Raw genomic sequence first — 20,066 nt, forward strand, 5'->3', positions numbered from 1 at the left:
AAGCATCCCGAGCTCAAATGGATTTGCTGAACCTGGCATTGCTATAAACCTTGTGGTTGGAGATGTCTACTGTAAAGCTATACTATGGGTCTGGAGCTAAGAGGAAAGTCTAGTGCTGCATATGTAGATCTAGAAGTTGTTGATATACAGAAGATATCAAATTCATGCGAGTGGTAAGCTCACCTACATAATTGTACCAGGTTTGTTTCCCAACTTGTGCGTTAATGAAAAGAGTCAAATTATGTAAAATATTTGAAGAGATTTATTCTAAGTCAAATATGAGTGACTATGGCCTGTGACACAGCCCTCAGGAGGTCCTGAGAACATGTGCCCAAGGTGGCCCAGGTGCAGCTTGGTTTTATACATTTTAGAAATGCATGAGATGTCAATCAACTGCATCTTAAATGTATTTCTTAAAAATACATTGGTTTGGTCCAGAAAGGTGGGACAACTCAAAGCGGGGGACAGGGGAAGTGCTTCTAGGCTGTAGGTAAATTTAAACATTTTCTGGTTGACAATTGGTTAGAAAGGAAATGTTCAGGTTAAGATAAAAGATTGTGGAGACCAAGGTCCTTTTGAAGTCTTATAGTGTCTGCCCTTAGAGTAGATGACAAATATTTCCTATTCAGATCTTTAAAATGTGCTAGACTCTTTCCGGAGTCAGACTGGAAAGTAAATCACAATATATAGGGTTAAATACAACCCATCTGATGAGAATTTATGGTTTGTAGGGCATGACTCCCCAGACCTCTTAGACAAGAATTTGAGCAAAATGAAAAAATTCAGAGCTTAGTCCTCTCGTGGCAAGCAAATACACTAAGACAGTAGGTTGCAGCAGAGAAAGAGGTTTAATCATAAGGCAGCCAAATGAAAGAGATGGGGGGAAACCTCAGATCTGCCTCCCCGAGGCGTCTAGGGAAAAGGGATTTTAAGAGGCTTGGATAAGTAGTGGGCTGAGTTGTAGAGACGGTTGTTAGGTTGAAGAGTGTAGAGTGAAGTCACAAGATAGAGAGAAGAAACTGTATTCTCCTGTTGATTCCGTTCCTCTGTGGGATTCTTCGAACTGGTTGGTACCACCCATTTTGCTGCAATTCAGAATCTGAAAAACATCTTAAGCAATTCTTAAACAAAAGCCTTATGATTCTAATGTCAGAGAGTCTAGCTATAGAAACAATGAGAATTTAGTATCTAGTATTAATGAGAATGCAAATGGTCAGTATCTAGTGAGATGTGGCTAGTCCAAATCGAGGTGTGCTGTAAGCCTGATATGCACACTAGATTTGCGTTTAGTAGGCAGTTATAAGGAAGTGGCCCAGAGTGCAGTGTGATCAATGCTCAATTATAAGTATTACGTTTCTGTCCAGAACCTGGCATGCAATTCTTGTTAACTCTGTGAGGGTGGTTTCACACAGGCAGAAAATGCGCACCAAGAGAAGCTCTGGTACAACTTTATCTACAATGTCTGCTCAGACTCAGCAACACTTTAGAGCGTTACCAGGGAGTAAAGGCTACCATTGGGCAGAAGGTGGGTGGGAGACCCAGAGAAAGTAAAACTTCAAAGTATTTTTCCGGTTTGGATTATAATCCAGGAAGACACAATGCCAAACGCCATAATCCTTAATGTGTAAGTCCCAAAAGATCAAAATCCCTAAAGTATAAATTAATTCTCTAACATATAAAATCCTGAAAATCAGTCCAGGTGCCATGGCTCATGCCTGTAATCCCAGCACTTTGGGAGGCCGAGGTGGGAATATCGCTTGAGCCCAGGAGCTTGAGACCAGCCTGGGCCACATAAATCCCATCTCTACAAAAAAAATACAAAAATTAGCCAGGTGTGGTGGTGTGTGCCTGCAGTTCAGCTACTCTGGAGGTTGAAGGAGGAGGATGGCTTGAGGCTGGGAGGTAGAAGCTGTAGTGAACTGTGATCATGCCACTACACTCCTGCCTGGGCGACAGAGCGAGATCCTGTCTCCAAAAAATTAATTAATTCGATAAACCCCTGAAAATCACAGTCACAAGATGGTTGCATTATGTTAGGCAGAAGAGGGAATGCCCATTTCCATGTATATCAAATCATGGAAGAATTTCTAAAACAGCAGCACCACATAGAAAATCAGTGTGAACATATTCACCAAGGAAGGCTGTGCCCAATTAAAAAAAAAGCAACTACTCATTGCAATGCAAGACTTCAAAATACAATGAATGATGGTGATAGTCAGCCAGCTCTTGTGGACTACCTATGTGCAATTGCCCATGGTCTATGCCTATGATACACTTTTCCATATGTCAAATTTTCTTTTCAGTTTGTTTTTGTTTTTCAATTTTTTGTACAGTTTTTTTTTTTTTTTAACTAAAAAATGGAAATTGGAAAGGTTTAATCCCTTGACTCGTCTAGTGTTGCCAGCCCACTTCCCTGCTGAGCCGTGAGACTGCGTAATAACACAGTTCGTCATGACGTTCAGATACGTCAGGGGTTCAGTCCTATCCTGTGAGATAGAACAAATGATGGAACAGGGAATACTCAGCCTCCCCGCAACACCAAAAGATTTTGCTCTCTTCAGAATAAGGAGTGACAAAATAGTCACTGTATTAGTCAGGGTTCTCTAGAGGGAGAAAACTAATAGGATAGATGTATATATGAAGGGGAGTTTATTAGGAGAATTGACTCATGCGTTCACAAGGGGAAATCCCACAATAGGCCATCTGCAAACTGAGGAGCAGGGAAGCCAGTCCAAGTTCCAAAACCTCAAAAGTAGGGATGCTGACAGTGCAGCCTTCAGTCTGTGGCCGAAGGCCCGAGAGCCCCTGGCAAACCACTGGTATAAGTCCAAGAGTCCAAAAGCTGAAGAACTTGGAATCTGATGTTCAAAGCCGGGAAGCATCCAGCACAGGACAATGATGGAGGCTGGAAGACTAAGCAAGTCAGGTCCTTCCATGTTCTTCTGCCTGCTTTATCCTAGCTGCGCTGGCAGCTGATTAAATGATACCCACCCAGACTGAGAGTGGGTCTACCTCTCCCCATCCACTGACTCAAAAGTTAATCTCCTTTGGCAACACCCTCATAGCCACTCCCAAGAGCAATACTTTGCATCCTTCAATCAAGTTGACACTCAACATTAACCATCACAGTCACTAAGCTATGCAGAGACTGGGTTTTTTTAGCCAATATCATTTTCTATCTTTAACCACTTAAATAGCTATGTGGCAGACCCACTCTTGTGATGTCCTTTATCTTTCGGGTGCTTGAAAATATCCAAGACACTTTTGCCCTCAAAGAAAGGCACCCCACAAGGAAGGATAGGGCAGAAAGAGAGAGAAAGAGGGAGCCATTGCAGTCACAGCAGGAACAAGGCATTCTGCTTCCTGGGGGAGCCACGCTGATCTGTGCTGCTATTGCACAGCTCTCTGCGGAGGAAGGGCTTGAAGTCGTGGACTCTCCCCTCCTAGGAGAAGGCTCCTGAAGGGAATGGCAGGGAGATGTGCAATTTCATCTCTAGCTTGGCAAAGTGTGCTTTCCTGTATTCATGCTTACCTCCCTTTCACTTTTTTTTTTTTTTTTGATAAGGTGTTTCCCTCTTTTTGCCCAGGCTGGAGTGCAATGGCACGATCTCAGCTCACTGCAACTTCTGCCTCCTGGGTTCAAGTGATTCTCCTGCCTCAGCCTCCTGAATAGCTAGGATTACAGACGCCCACCACCACACCCAGCTAATTTTGTATTTTTAGTAGAGACAGGGTTTCACTATGTTGGCTAGGCTGGTCTCGAACTCCTGACCTCAGGTGATCCACCAAAGTGCCTCCCAAAGTGCTGGGATTACAGGCCTGAGCCACCACATGCCAGCCTTTCACCCTTTCTGTAGCCCTGGAAAGACTACATATATAAACCTGGGTTTCTTTTCCGAAAATTTTTTTTTAGAAAAATGCATAAAATGCTTGGATGTTTGCTCTGTCTCTCGCCCTCCTAGCCATGCACTATATTTATAGGGTATATGTTGTATACCCAGTTCTTCTTAGGCCGAGAGAAAAGTTTGCTTGATCAAAAATGATCACAGCTTTGCAACATCCCTTAGAAGCCGGCATAACTTAGAGTCATTTTCTCATCCTTACTCCACTCATATCTAGTGACCATGTGGAGAAAGAAAGCAGATTCAGAACGTATTTGAATTACATCACCCTATATTCAAAACTAAATAAGAGCCAAGAGAAGTATACACACACCCAGTTTTTTAAGTAGTCAGGGATGTCCTTCCTTTTCAACTTTCCTTTCCCGGCATGGCCCCTTGGGGGCTTCTTCAATTTTTGAGGATCCATAATGCAGGTTCATGAACCAGGATTGGAACTGCCCTGAAAACCAAAGGATTGGCTTTTACCAGTTACTTTACCAGTAAATGTGCACCAATTACTTTCACACCAACCTAATGTATAACTGAGTCTACTTTATAAAGTGGGGGACAAGAAAAGCAAGGTTTTGATATTTGTGATATCAAAAGAAAATTTAAACGGAACATGAGGGAGCCTCTACTAATGTTCCATCTCATAATCTGGGGTCTAGTTAAGCAGCTATGTTCTTCATGAAAACTCATCAAAATGCACTTATCATTTATGCATTGTTCTGTATGTTTTTATGCATCAGTAAAAGGTTCACATTTTTAAAATCCATCATCTGGCCGGGTGCAGTGGCTCACATCCTAGCACTTTGGGAGGCTGAGGCAGGCAGATCACTTCAGGTCAGGAGTTCAAGACCAGTTTGGCCAACATGGTGAAACCCCGTCTCTACTAAAAATACAAAAATTAGCTGGGCATGGTGGTAGGTGCCTGTAATCCAAGCTACTCAGGAGGCTGAGGCAGGAAAATCGCTTAAGCCTAGGAGACAGAGGTTACAGTGAGCTGAGATTGCTCTATTGCACTCCAGCCTGGGTGACGGAGCAAGTCTCTGTCTCAAAAAAAAATCCATCATCTAATTTGTCTAACAAAAGTCTAAGAAGGAGATGGTGTCCAATCTACTTGGTGTTATCCAATATGGTACCCACCAACCACATGTGGCTATTGAGTACTTGAGATGTGGCTAGTCCAAACTGAGGTGTGCTGTAAGCATAACATGGACACTAGATTTTAAACACAGAGTATGAAAACATGTAAAATATTTTATTAATTTTATATTGATTATATGTTGAAACCATATAGTACAGATATATTGGGTTAAATCAAATACATTTTAAAATTAATTTCAATTGTTTCTTTTTGCCTTTGTTAATGTTGCTACTAGGAAATTAGAAATTATGTATGTGGCTCTCGTTATCTTCTTTTGAACAGTGTGGTCCTACTGTCTCTAACTCTCCCACTAGACTGGGTGTGAATGAAGTTAGTTACTGTAGATCCTGGCCTCACACACTCACACCTAATGGATATTTTCAATTCCCATAGAAATACCACAGAATATTTTATATTCTAGGGGGGAAAAGGAATAATTACTAATCTTGATTTGTAAATTTGGCTTAAATATATACACATTATACATTACTTTTTAAAAAAATTAACAATGAATAGTGTAAAATGTTTTCAAGTTGAAAATAGTAAAAGTAACACTTCTAAAATGAACAAATCTAGCCAGGCACAATAGCTCATGCCTGTAATCCCAGTACTTTGGGAGGCCAAGGCAGGAAGATCACTGAAGCTCAGGAGTTCGAGACCAACCTGGGCAACATACTAAGACTCTATCTTTACAAAACAAAAAAAAATTAGCTGGGAGTAGTCCTAGCTACTTGGGAGGCTAAGGCGAGGGGAACCCTTGAGCCCAGAAGTTCAAGGTTACAGTGAGCTATGATTATGCCACTGCATTCCAGCCCAGGTGACAGAGCAAGACACTGTCTCTAAGAAAGATAAAAATAAAAAAATAAAAATAATGGGCACATTTGAAAAGTTTCAGTTCAGTCAGTCATGAGTGCAGAACCACCACGGCAAAGGGAAAGAATATATCCTTTCTTGGGTTTATAGTCTTCCATTTTGTGTAATATTTCTGCTTTCTGTTGTATACTTTTTCATAATTGGTATTCAAGCTGTGAAAAACATTCTCCCATCAGCAGAATCTGGCACTATAGCAGGCTCTTCAGATAGCAGGGTTGGCATTTTTAAAATTCACTCTGGATTTGTTAAGTGGTTTACAGCTGAGAAGCCAGATGAGCTGACTTTTCACTGTATAAATTTTGAGAAAGCACAGAGGCAAATATCTCCTTAAGAATTATGATATTCTGTGGGCCATATCATAGGCACATTATTAAAATATGTGCTCTTTTGACTATTATAGTAATCTAAAATTTGCTAATTATATAATAGCTCACTAACAAAAGCATAATCATAGATATACATTATTTGATGTATGTCCCAGTTATTGGCAAACCTTGAAACTAGTTACATATTACTCCTAGAAAAATCAAAATTTGTCCCAAAAGTGTTAGACTCAAGTCAAGACTAGAAGTGCTTAAGTAGGCTTAGGAAAATTACAATTTCTTCCATGATAGTCACCAGGGAAACATCTATCAATGGAAGTTTAAGAAAATTGAGCACAGTAAGCAAGAGTGAGGGAGGAATCACAGCAATTGCCTGTAAGCATTCTGCCGTTTGCAGAGATTCTAATCCTCACTCTAAAATGAATTATTTCACCACAAGGGGTTTGCAGTGAGAGCATTTTATTTTTGTTTTTGCTTTTTTAGAGACAAAGTCTTACTCTGTCGCCCAGGCTGGAGTGCAGTGGTACAATCTTAACTTACTGCAACCTCGAACTCCTGGGCACAAGCATTCCTCTCGTGTCAGTCTCCTGAGTAGTTAGGATTATTCCTAATTTTTTAAAAAAATTATTTTGTAGAGACACGGTCTTGTTATATTGCCCAGGCTGGTCTCATACTCCTGGTCTCAAGTGATCCTTCTGCCTTGGCCTCTCAAAATTTTTGTTCTTTTTATAGGTAACACTAACCATTTTACATTCAACAGTCATTGGAAAACTCAAAGATTCAACATCTGTAGGACAAACATTCTTTGAAAGTAGCAACACTGCCTAACAAATTTTAGTTGACATTCAACTTAACTATGATACTCAGAACAAAAAGAGTGGGGAAAATAAGAGAGGGAGGAAAGAAATGAGACTCAAATCAGGGAGAGAGAAGGAATGAAAATGAATAGTACATTTTCTGGAAGTCATGAAAGTCATCAACCTGAGTTTAATATTTGATCTGAATGATAAAGGAAGATGGTACTAGTGCTATCAGAAGGGAATTCTAGTTCATTTACATCTCACAAAACACATCAACAACCTAATCTAGAAGATGAGCTACCATACTTATATCAAGACTTTTCCAATATGTGAATCATAGGATTCTTCCTTTTCAACTTGTAAAGCCCATCCGAATTCTTTGGAAATTTCTCTGATTACAGGAAACAGCAGATAGACTGATGAAATATCTGTAGTTACATAATGCTAACTAGTTAATTTTTAAATCTTCTTAGGTTGAGAATTTAAAGTCTATTGTTCTTGTATCAACCCAAAAGGCATCTCTACCAGGCATTTGTTAGCTAGCCCCTCAGCATACATTAGGTTAATTTTATGTATCAACTTGACTGGGCCACTGGGTGCCCAGACATTTGGTCAAACATTATTCTGGGTGTGTCTGTGAAGGTGTTTCCAGATGAGATTAGCATTTGAATTGGTAGACCTAGCAAAGCAGTATATCCTCCCTAATGTGAGTGGACCCCATCCAATCAATTGAAGACCTGAACAAAACAAAAAGGCTGAGTAAGACAGAACTCCTCCTGCCTGACTGCTTCAGTTGGAACATGGGTCTTTTTCTCCCCTTCAGACTCAAACTGAAACATCAGCTCTTCTTGAGTTTCAAGCCAGCTGACTTTCAGACTGGAACTTACTCTATCAGCTCTCCTGGTTCTCAGGCCTTTGGACTTGCACCGAGACTATGCCATCAGCTCTCCCTGGTGTCCAGCTTGCCAAGTGCAGATCTTGGGACTTCTTTGCCTCTGTAATCATGTAAGTCAATTTCTTACAATAAATCTACATATGTAAATGTGCATATTTATATACATATTGTACTTTTACATGTATGTGACACAATGAATGGATGGCTTCTTTTGGACTCATCGTGTGTAGCTCTAGCTCTGTCCTGGGGAGAGGAAATTTGTGGGAAAGATCTTTTCATTTCTCCAGCTACTTCATTTCTCATGTAGATGGGCTTTGCTGCCCATAGACAGAATGGACTTATTGCCCCTGCCCATCATTGTGAGAGGGGAACAGGAATGCACCATCCCCAACTATCCCACCTTCACAACATCTTCTTTGAAGCAAATACATACAGGAATCCATGAAAGTTTATGCAGTTCTTGACTGAAGGGGTTTGAATGCCTACAGATTTAGGATGTGCTGGGACAAGTGAATGAGTTTATTTTTTTTTCATCTACATCATTTTGTCTTTATTTCTTGCAAAAGAATACCCTGATTGTATTATGCACAGAGAGTATTCGCATGCTCCCTGACCAGAGTTACTCCACAGTGAAGAACCTCAAATGCAAATCACTTCTCTAATTCTGAAAGAAAGAGAAAGATGGTACTGGTGACATCAGAGGGGAATTCCAGTTCATTTACATATCACAAAACACATTAACAACTTAATCTAGCAGATGAGCTACCATAATTACATCAAGATTTTTCCAATATGTGAATCACAGGATTCCTTCTTTTTCACTTGTTTTCCAATATAACTCTATAAAATATATTGTGTCAAGAGATAATCCTTGGCAGTAAATGGCAGTATATTTCTGCCAATAGGGAACTATTACATGTAGTATGATTGTGTTGTATGAAACTGGAGATGTGATCCTTAATTACTCCATTTTTCTTTTACTTTATTTTATTTGGTGACATATTAATCTCTCCAGATCTGGTTTCTTGTGGAAGAAATTGAGATTGTGCACTATAGTGATTTTTTTCCTCTGTATCTTTCTATGCTTATCTTTGTAAGAAGCAATGGTTTGTCTACAAAAATGTGTTGCCTCACTATTAAATTTTAGAAACCAAGACCTACTATCTAATATATGTCACTTATTTTCAGGTCGCTTTATTCCTGGAGGCAAAAAAAAAAAAAAATCCTGTTAGTGATTTTTCTTTTCTTAATTTAAAGGAAGGTGGAAATGATTTTTCTTTTTTAATTTAAAGAAAGGTGATTTATCTGGGAAGAATTGTCCACACATAAATGATCACAGGCCACGTACAATCAAGTTGACTGAGAGTCAGAATACTGTAGTGTCCAAATAAACAGACTCTAAAAGGAGAAAACACAGTTTTGAATCCTGGCTCTTAAACTGAATAAATGTGTTCCTTTGGGCATAGCATTTTACCCCTCTGATCCTGTTTCCTCATCTGTAAGAGGGGATAACAATGTCCAGCTCACAGATTTGTAAGGATCAAGTGGGATAAGTTTTGCATGTGCCTGGCACATGGTATTCATTCATTCTATGTTACCTTGTATTATTTGCCATTCCCCACACAAACTATTTTGAAGAGTAACCTTCACATTCTTCCACCAAGCACATTAGGAAAATATAGAGGGGGCTGATGAGAACTGGGCAGGATCCCAAGTTTTCTGCTAAGCAGTTTGGGGTTCAAGTCAGGGCTACAGTGTAAAAGGACCAAGGTGCGAGTTCTATCTCCTGAGGGATGGCTGCGGCCAGGGCTTGGAAATCAAGTAGCTCTGGTTTGAAATATTAGCACCACCGCCTCCCAGCTGGGCGATTTTGAGAAAGTCATTTAATACTCTGCAATCTCATGTTTCCCCATTTATAAAATGGGAATAATAATGTCCCCCGTAAGGTGGTGGTGAAGAATTAAATGTGATCTTATATATAAAGCATTTAGCATAGTACCTAACAGTAACATGTCAACAAGTGATAGTAGTTTTATTTAATATTGGGGAAGGGTTTATATTTTCCTTGCAAGTGTTGATGTTCTTTAGGCTGGTCCAACTCTTCATAAGGCAGGAGTGTTTTGCAACTCAATGTGCAATCAATTTCCAAGTTCCTCTTTAGACCTGTGGGGTCTATAATGGCACAAATCAGTTCAGACCCCACCAGACAATAGGTTGGTTTATTGCCTTCCTCTTAGGTCTGGCTGGAGAAGCTCAGGACTGGGTCCTGGTGAGCTAACATGTAGAAGGAAGCCACTGGGAGGTCCTGCAGGAGGCCGTAGTTCACAGTATCTTTACTTCTTCTTCCTTTATTCTGCATTCCACATAACATGAGAAACACAGGTGAATCTTTAGTTAATGTGTTAAACCACCTTAAAATAGGTAGTTGAGCAGATGATTATGTTTTATATGTTGCCATTTATTCTCATCAAAATGTTGAAGATTCATTTTGTGTTAGTCATTTTATAACTTCTGTAGAGAAAATGCAAAACTGTAAATTTGAATAGTTCTATGATACTGCTACATCTTTTTGGGTGCAGTGGGTTAGACTGCTGGACGCATAAAGGGTTATTTACAGGAATTAGTAGTATCTGTAACCATCATTATTGCAAACAATCGCTTTCTTAGCCTGGTCTAGGTGATTCCCCATGTGTAGTGACAGTATAACAAAGTATCACATTCACATGTTTAATTCAATCTAATTTTTTTCCAAATTGTCTTGTTCATTTTTAATGTCTTCTTTTATCCAGAAATACTTTCTTGCATATGATTCTTTTTCTGCATAATGAGATTGTTTAGAAATGCCTAGTAGGATCCAGACATATTGTTCTCACTGATTTTCTATTATGGGGAAGTTTTGGAGCTTCCTGTTGGGTATTTGCAAACATTCTGTCTAGGTTTGAGAGAGGCAGGTGGGCACATGACTTCCCCTTACATTCATTCATGAAAATGGATTCGAGTGTTTTTTAAAGAAAATCCACAAAGGTTTCGCCTTTTCTACCCAAACATCTTTATCTCTAGATTTCAAATTGGTTATTTTTTATCTTCTTCTTATTTAAATCAATTAAAGTTTTGAATTAGAAAGAAGATAATTCGATTAAAATTAAATTACTTTACCAAAACAGTAAATCATCTTGGGACTAAACTTTCTTAAATTGCTTGTGTTCTTTCATTGTTCACTCAGTCAACTTTTTTTTTTTTTGAGATGGAGCCTGGCTCTGTCACCCGGGCTGGAGTGCAGTGGTGCAATCTCAGCTCACTGCAACCTCCACGTCCTGGCTTCAAGTGATTCTTCTGTCTCAGCTTCTCAAGCAGCTAGGATTACAAGTGTGCGCCACCATGCCCAGCTAATTTTTGTATTTTTAGTAGACGGAGGTTTTCACCATGTTGGCCAGGCTGGCCTCAAACTGCTGACCTTAAGTGATCTGCCCGCCCCAGCTTCCCTAAGTGCTGGCATTGCAGGCATGAGCCGCTGCACCGGACCAAATTTTTTCTTTTCTTTTCTTTTCTTTTTTGTTTTTGAGACAAGGTCTCACTCTGTTACTCAGGCTGGAGTACAGTGGCACAATCACAGCTCACTGCAGCCGCCTCCTCCTAGGCTCAAGTGACCCTCCCACCTCAGACTCCCACACAGTAGGGACTACATGCATGTACCAAGCCTGGTTCTTAAAAAAAAAAAAAACACACACACACACACACAAAAACGGGGTCCCGCTCTGTTGCCCAAGCTGGTCTGGAACCCCTGGACCCAGGCGATTCTCCTGCCTGGCCTCCCAAAGTGTTGAGATGAGATTGCACACATGAGCCACTGTGGCCGATCTTTACTGAGCAATCTTTAATGACCAATCTTTATTGAGCACTGACTGTTTTAAGACATTAGGGAAAATACTGTGAGTGAAATAAAGATAGATTAGCAACCGTCAGGAACTTCCCTCTGCAGGTTTGTAGTTTCATAGGGAAACAAGATTTAGATGCAAATGCTTGTAACAACATTGACAGAGAAATCATGTAGACCAGAGGAAAGGAAGAAAGATAAAGCATCAGCCATTGGAAGTTGGACAGGAAGGGATTAATCCTGGCTTGAGGGAGGATTTGTACCTACCTTTGTGTATCCTTTCCTTCATTTTCTGACTCGCATTCATTCTTTCTTTCACTATTTAATGATGCTCTTACCCTCTGGAATGGTTGAGTTAAAAATTACGACCAGGCGGGTGCAATGGCGCTCCTGTAGTACCAGCTACTCCAAAGGCTGGGGTGGGAGAATTGCTGAAGGCCAGGAGTTCAAGACCAGCCTGGGCAACATAGTGAGACCCTGTCTTGACACCAAATTGAGAAATTAGCCAGGCATGGCAGCATGTGCCTGCAGTCCCAGCTTTTTGGGAGGCTGAGGCAGGAGGATTACCTAGGCCAAGGAGTTCAAGGCAGCAGTGACCTATGATCATTCCACTGCACTCCAGCCTGGGCAACAGAGCAAGATCCTATCTATTATTAAAAAAAAAAAGATAGACATTTCACCAGTTCTTGCAGGGCAAAACAGACATAGGCTCTGGGATATACAATATATATAAGAACCAAAACAATAATAATACAAGCGCTGATTTTGGATCTAAAAGATTAAGTTCTGTTGTCTGCATGTTAATTTAGAAATAGTCCTCCTCAACATTAACGTCTATAGATGTTTGACCTAAGGTTTGAAATATTAGGGAATTTATTCTCTTTCTTTTTTTCCTCTGTTGCCCAGCCTGGAGTGCAGTGGCATGATCTCGGCTCACTGCAACCTCTGCCTCCTGGGTTCAAGCAATTCTCCTGCCTCAGCCTCCCAAGCAGCTGAGACTGTAGGCACACACTACCATGCCCAGCTAATTTTTGTATTTTTAGTACAGGCGAGGTTTCCCTCTGTTGGCCGGGCTGGTCTTGAACTCCTGACCTGAAGTGACCGGCCTGCCTTGGCCTCCCAAAGTGCTGGGATTACAGGTGTGAACCACCACGCCCAGCTGATTCTCATAACTGATAGAGGCCAAAAGGAGCAAGGATCAACACTGACCAAGGCCTGACCTCCACAGAAGTGCTCCCAGAACAGAGAGGCCCCAGGAGTAACAGAGAAAAATTCAGGCTGAAATGTTTGCAAACAGACATCCCCAAACACAGCGTTGGCATGAAGGAAACTCAGAGCACATTAGTCACTGCTTCAGTGGAGGAGTGGGAAGACCAGCCTCAGCCTGCTGGTGAAGAACAAACTTTAAAATAACCCTACTAAATTAGAAAAGTGGTCAGGATGCTTTTTAAAGTTTGCTGGAGATAAATGCAGGGTAGGAGTCCCTCCAGGAGAGGCAAGTGAAGTATACAAATAGAAGATAAGATGTGACTGGCTACAGGTAAGGATGTCTTAAAATGAGCCAGCAATGAAAATAGATAAGCTGGAGTCAGTCATAACAGCAGCTTTTTAAAGACTGCACAGTGCCAGGATGCAAAACCAAGTTCCCAGAGGAACCATGAGATCACCCTCCCATTATACATGGTACTAGTCAAACTTTTCTAGGAGCACGGTGTCCATTCCTGAGTTCTAGAATTAAGGGGCATGGAGAACTTGGAGAACGTCCTATCCTAAAAGTCAACCAGGATTAGAAAATAAGACTTCTGCAAAAAAGTAAGGGCTCGAGATTGTTCATCGTAAAGAGAAAGCTAAGAGTTGATCAAATTGGCATCTTTAATTGGCAAGATTGTATATGTGTGTATGTGTGTATGTATGTATCTCTATATATGTATTTAAATTCAGCTATTTTTTTCACTAGGGTACAATCTTTTTAGCTATAATATACATATTTGGGGTTACATGTCAAGAGAATTGTCTAAAAATGGAGTTCAAACCCCAGTTTGAACAAACTCTTCTCTAAATTGAAAGCCATTTGCTTAGTGGTCAGAGGCCTCCTGGAGGGCCTGATCTTCTTGGTCTGATTTGACTTAATATTGGTAGGGATTACCGCCTAACGATTTATTTTTCTTCATTCCATTATTATTTTTCAGGCATCTTTCTTCTTCCTGGTCTACAGTATGAAATAGTGTCCTCTCTTATCTACAGCTTTACTTTTTGTGGTTTCAGTTACCCGAGGTCAACCACAGGCCAAAAATATTAAACGGAAAATTCCAGAAAGAAACAAATTGTAAGTTTTAAACTGGGCAGCATTCTGAGAAGGGTGATCAAATCTTGAATTGTCCCACCCCATCCCACCTGGGACATGAATCATCCCTTTGTCCAGTGGATCCACACTGTACTACCCACTCACTAGTCGTCAATATCATTTGTTCCTGAATCCAGTCACTGCCATCAATCATGGCTCGATGATCCAGGTTCACCTGAAGCAGATGGTCCTCCTAATTGTCAGAAAGTCAATAGTAGCCCAACCCTACATCACAATGCCTATATCATTTACCTCACTGCATCCCATCACAAAGGCACTGTGGTATCCCACATCATCACAAGAAGAAGGGTGAGCACAGAACAGTAAAATACTTGGAGAGAGAGACCACATTCCCAAAACTTTTACTGCAGTATATTGTTAGAATTGTTCTATCTTATTATGAGTTACTGTTGTTAATCTCTTACTGTGCCTAATTTATCAATTAAACTGTATCATAGATATGTATGTATAGGAAAAAACATAATATCTATAGGATCCGGTACCATCCATAGTTTCAGGTATCCAACGGGGGTCTTGGAACCCATCTCATGCAGATAAGGGGGGACAACCATATTCTCCTGTATATGTTTGTAACAAGAATGCTGCACTTCTAGGCACCAAGTTGCCTCCCAGCCCCTTTCCCTCTGCCACCAGAGAAACACTCCCACCTCCTCCATTCTTCCTGAGCTTCCGTCACGCATCTTGAATCAGTCAAAAGCTGTCTCTTCTCAGAAGACACGCCTTCTGATTGCCCTGGAATGCCCTTCTCCCACATGCACCCTGGTATGGAGGTGGGCTGCCATTGTCCTTGCTCCTTGTTCTACTTGCATCCACTACTATTGTTTCCTCTTGCAAACATTCCTGCCTTTTTGCACTTCATGGTTTTCAGCTTAATACACTCCTTCTTGTTAGTTTCTTCTAGCCAATTCCTGGTCACTCCCTTCCCAACCATTTGTCAAAGTCTTAGCATCTGGACTCCAAGTCACACCATCATGCCCAATAACTTCAACAAACGCATGGCATTCCGTTGTACCAAATGGTCTCTGATTCCTCAAGTTCTCATCTGCAACAGCTCTTCCACTCCACTCAAATCATCCACCCTAGTGCACACACATTGGGTCTTCCTGTCACTCCCTAGTCCCCCACTTTCAGAGTCACCGAAGCAAATGTCCTCTGAGCATCACTACTTCTCCTTGCCCTGGCTGGCTCGCCTCCTCCCACTGAGGCCATTCCTCAGCTCCATCAGGGTTTCAGGCTTGCAGCTCCATCCTCAGTCTCTCAGTGCCTTGACCTTGTCCCATTGGCACATCCCCCTCATCTGGCCGATGCCAAGGGTTTAGCAAGTTTATAACCCTTTTGCCAATATGCTATATTCCCTTGCCCTTTGAGCTTTTTTGTTTGTTTGTTTGTTTGTTTGTTTCCCTCTTCTGGCAAACTCTCACCCTAAGGAACCCAACTGTTTGCATTCCAGCCCCCAGCAGTTGAACTCTTCTGAAGAAAGGCACGCAATGGAGCAGACTGGCTTTATTGTAAATGCATAAAAATAAATCTCAGGGCCTGGTGCGGTGGCTCACGCCTGTAATCCTAGCACTTTGAGAGGCTGAGGCAGGCTGATCACTTGAGGTCAGGAGTTTGAGACCAGCCTGGCCAACATGGTGAAAACCTGTCTCTATTTAAAATACAAAAATTAGCCGGGCATGGTGGTGCATGCCTGTAATCCCAGCTACTCAGGAGGCTGAGGTAGGACAATCGCTTGAACCCAGGAGGCAGTGGTTGCAATGAGCCCAGATTGCACCACTGCACTCCTGCCTGGGCAACAGAGAGAGACCCTGTCTCAAAAAAAAAAAAAAAAAAAGATTCTCAGATGGACCCTCTTACTACGTATTTTGATTAACTCACTCTCCTACTTGCCATCAAAACTTCTATAAAGCTTCTCCCCTCCTTTGGTGACAGTTACTCTCCCACATGCACACACAAACACACGCATCTGCCCCTTCTTCCTCAAACTCAGCAGAAACTTTGCCTTCTACAACACAAAGAAAATTGAAGCTGTAACAGAAGGACTCTGTAATTGTTCAGAACACTCCTTCCGGGCTTTGGCAGTACAGGACTTTTTTGTCTTGCCCTCATCTCTCTGGCTACCCCATTTCTTTTGCACAAACCTGGCCATTAAATATCCACCATGTGATGCCAGAACTTTTTTTTCACTCTGTATGCTTTTCTTAGGCATTCTCAGCAATGACAAACTTGCACAGATGACTCACAAATGCGTATCTCTAGACCAGACATTCCATCGGCGCCTCCGACCCATCTGTCCACCTGTCAACCTGTCATCTCCATGCAACGTCACAAAGGCACAGCAAGAGTTCCTAACTAAATTGTGCATCTTCCCACCTTCCAAGCCATGCTCTTCTACTTCTCTTATTTCAGCAAAAGACACTACCATCTTTCCTGTTCTACAAGCCAGATGTCTAGGAATCTAGATAACCTCCCTCACCCACATATTGATTCTAACGCCTTGTCTTGCTCATTTAACCTCCTAAATACCTCTCAAATCCATCTCCACACTAACCCAGGCAACCATCACCCCCAGCCTGTATAACATCAGTAGCATCTTCCTGCCACAGCTTAGACCACCACACTATTCATCCTGTAACCATACTTTACCCTTCTTTTCCCCTCAGAAGCCAGAGTGATCTTTTAGAAACATAATTCTGAGAATGCAGCTCTTCTGCTAAAACTCTTCAACAGCTTCCATGGCTCTAAGAATAAAGAGAAAACTCTTTATCCTGCTATTTCCTGAGACAGATGCCCTTGGTGGCTGTTTAGGTCATGTTTCTGCATGCCACAGGACCTTTCTCCTGTTGTTCCCTCTATTTGCAATCGTCAGTTTTCTAGCAAAAACTTCTCTTGTGGCTCTAATTGTCAAATTGTCACCACACAATCAATGGCTTGCTGCCTGATGCACACAGAGGCCAATATGATGGCACCGGGGTTTTGAGAAAAGAAAAGCTTTATTGTCATTTAACTCACAAGAAGACAGGAGGAAATGCTCAAGTTTGTCTCCTGGAGCTAAGTGCTGAGGCAAGTTTTATAAGCATAGGGTAATGAGGTGTGATCTGATTGGCTCGTGTAATGAGGTGATGCCAGGAGGCATGAGCTGATTGGATCCTGCCATGAGGTGATGACAGCACTCAATCTGATTGGATCCTGGGTTCTGCCTTGCGGTGCCTGCTGCTTCTTCTTCTTCTTTCTTTCTTTCTTTTTTTTTCTTTTTTCTTTTGAGACGAAGTCTTGCTCTGTTGCCCAGGCTGGAGTGCAGTGGCATGATCTAGGCTCACTGCAACCTCTGCCGCCTGGGTTCAAGGGATTCTTTGGCTCAGCCTCCCAAGTAGCTGGGAATACAGGTGAGCGCCACTACGCCCAGCTAATTTTTGTATTTTTAGTAGAGACAGGGTTTCACCATATTGGCAAGGATGATCTTGAACTCCTGATCTCATGATCTGCCCGCCTTGGCCTCCCAAAGTGCTGGGATTACAAGCGTGAGTCACCGTGCCTGGTGCAGTGTCGGCTTCTTAATTCAGTCTCTGCTCCTCAGGCTGAGCATTTAGGTTCTTGTGGTTGCACACTTGGGCATGGTCAGGTTACATAAGCTTCAACCTGAGGGCTCTTGGCAACAAAGAAACAACTCACAAGTTTGCTATACAAAAGTTGAGCCAGATTGGTCTGGTATCGTTGGAAAGTCTCCCTGCTATAAAATATCCTTCAATATGCTTCAGTTTTACAAGTATTAGTATGATTATTTTACTGATGTCTTTCTCCCCTTGTTAAGGAATGCTGCTCTGTGAGCACAGGGACCCTGTAGGGTTTGGTTCCTTATTGTCTGCCTAGCACATGACAAAATGTCAAGCACAAGGTAGGCAATCAATCAACTTTTGTTAAAGGAACAAATGAATAAGTGATCAGTTTTATGTCTTTGTGTATCTCTACAGAAATATTGATTAATTTATCATCTAACCTATAACTTAGTTCATAGGAGAGGATACCATTCTTTAAAATCAATTCTTGGCCAGGTGCAGTGGCTCACACCTGTAATCCCAGTGCTTTGGGAGGCTGAGGCAGGTGGATCACCTGACGTTAGGAGTTTGAGACCATCCTGGCCAACATGGTGAAACCCCGTCTCTACTAAAAATACAAAAATTGGCCAGGCATGGTGGCGGGTGCCTTTAATCCCAGCTGCTTGGGAGGCTGAGGCAGGAGAATCACTTGAACCCAGGAGGTGGAGGATGCGATGAACTGAGATCACGCCACTACACACTCCAGCCTGGGCGACAGAGTGAGACTCCATTTCAAAAATAAATAAAATAAACTCTTTGCTGTATAAGTAGCATATCATAAATCGTCTTTTATCCCACATCTCCCTCTTAGATGACAAAATATGCAAATATTCTGTTTGCATAGCAGTTTTGTTTCAGAGTTCCCTAATATTTTATAATATTACTCCACTTACTATAGAATTTGAAATTAAGGAAATATTTGGGTTTTCAGTTTGGACCTTTTGATTTCTCTTCCTTTTTTCACTCACTGATTTGCATTTAAACTTCTGCTTCTCTCTACTTACCAGACTCTGCTTCCTAACAGAGACCTTCCAGGATGAAAGGGCTTGTGGTTGGAGCTCAGCCACGTTGGTGCCGGGCAGTCATAGTGGCTGCATTGTGCAGGGCGGCGCCTGTGACTGTTAGAGCCCGGCGGCCTCTGCTCCAGCTCCGGGACAGATTGTTCTCACTGCTGTTGCTCTGATTAGTTGTTTTTCTGATTCTAAACTTGGCTTTGCAGTCTGAGTTATTTCCTATTTAACCTCACATGCAACGTGGCATCTGGCCATGCCTCCTGAGAAGGCTTCTCTGATTCTGCCAGTTGAAATATAACTTGGTTTGTTTATGTGGGCTAGACCCTCTTGAGTCTGTGCCCTGGGAAGGGAAATAGGTTCTTCTGGTGAAGGTGACCCAGACCCAGAACTAAGCACATTTGCAGAATGGCTGGATTGGTCTTAACGTCCCCTGCCTACCCACACATTCCAGCTTATTCCTCCTTCTACTCCCCACCCCAAGCCACTTCCCACTTGGGACCACTAACCCTGATCCAGCAGCTTCTTACCTCCTGTGGCTCCAGTCACTCATCTCTCCTCTCTGTGCTCTCCCTCTCTGCCCATCTACATGCATTTCCTTCACACACTCTTCTTCCTCTTGCCACTAAACACAAGTATCCCTCAGGCCACCACCTTGACATCTTCTCATTGCACTTTGCCCACACTCCTTGGGAAGTCTTTACTCTGGAATACGTAGCATCACCTCGAACCTCCATCCTGACTTTCAGATCCATATAGTCAATGCCACTTGCAGGGTTTACCATTCACTACTGTTTCATTGGACAGTATGATGAACATAAAAGTGTTTGAGGCAAAATAGAGAGGCTGACAGTTCCATAGGAAGCCGGTAGGAATGGTGCTTCTAGGGGCGGAGAGCCTTGCAGTGGCCTTCAATTCCCATCACATAGGATCTATCTGACTGTGTTATCAAGCCCAGATATGCTTCCTTTGCAGAGGGGACAGGTTGCAATAATTATCCTCCTGTGTGATGACATCTTAAGTGGCAAGTGACATTCTTGTCAACCACCAATATGGCTAGGATATGAGTATGCATGATACATTCTACAGTATATTTTCTCTTTTGAGGTTTAGAAAGATACAAGAGAACTCTTAAAACTGTAGAACAAGGGCCGGGCGCGGTGGCTCACGCCTGTAATCCCAGCAATTTGAGAGACCGAGGCGGGTAGATCATGAGGTCAGGAGATCAAGACCATCCTGGCTAATATGGTGAAACCCCGTCTCTACTAAAAATACAAAAAGTAGCCTGGTGAGGTGGCGGGT

The 20,066-nt window shown here is 42.0% G+C and overlaps 1 long non-coding RNA gene across 2 annotated transcripts; it reads right to left on the bottom strand.

The window, feature by feature from the left end:
* Positions 1 to 831: 831 nt before the first annotated feature.
* LOC103887363 lies at positions 832 to 15,748 on the bottom strand. Of its 2 annotated transcripts, none has more exons than XR_651431.4 (4): positions 14,243 to 15,748; positions 7,912 to 8,019; positions 4,216 to 4,341; positions 832 to 1,099 (listed from the first exon to the last, which is right to left on the bottom strand). It is a non-coding gene; the product is annotated as an uncharacterized LOC103887363 (long non-coding RNA). The 2 variants fall into 2 exon arrangements; XR_001906213.3 differs by having other exon boundaries at positions 14,188 to 15,748.
* Between the last annotated feature and the right edge of the window lie 4,318 nt (positions 15,749 to 20,066).

Source organism: Papio anubis, chromosome 11 (assembly GCF_008728515.1).
Source record: "Papio anubis isolate 15944 chromosome 11, Panubis1.0, whole genome shotgun sequence".
Classification (NCBI taxonomy): Eukaryota; Metazoa; Chordata; class Mammalia; order Primates; family Cercopithecidae; genus Papio; species Papio anubis.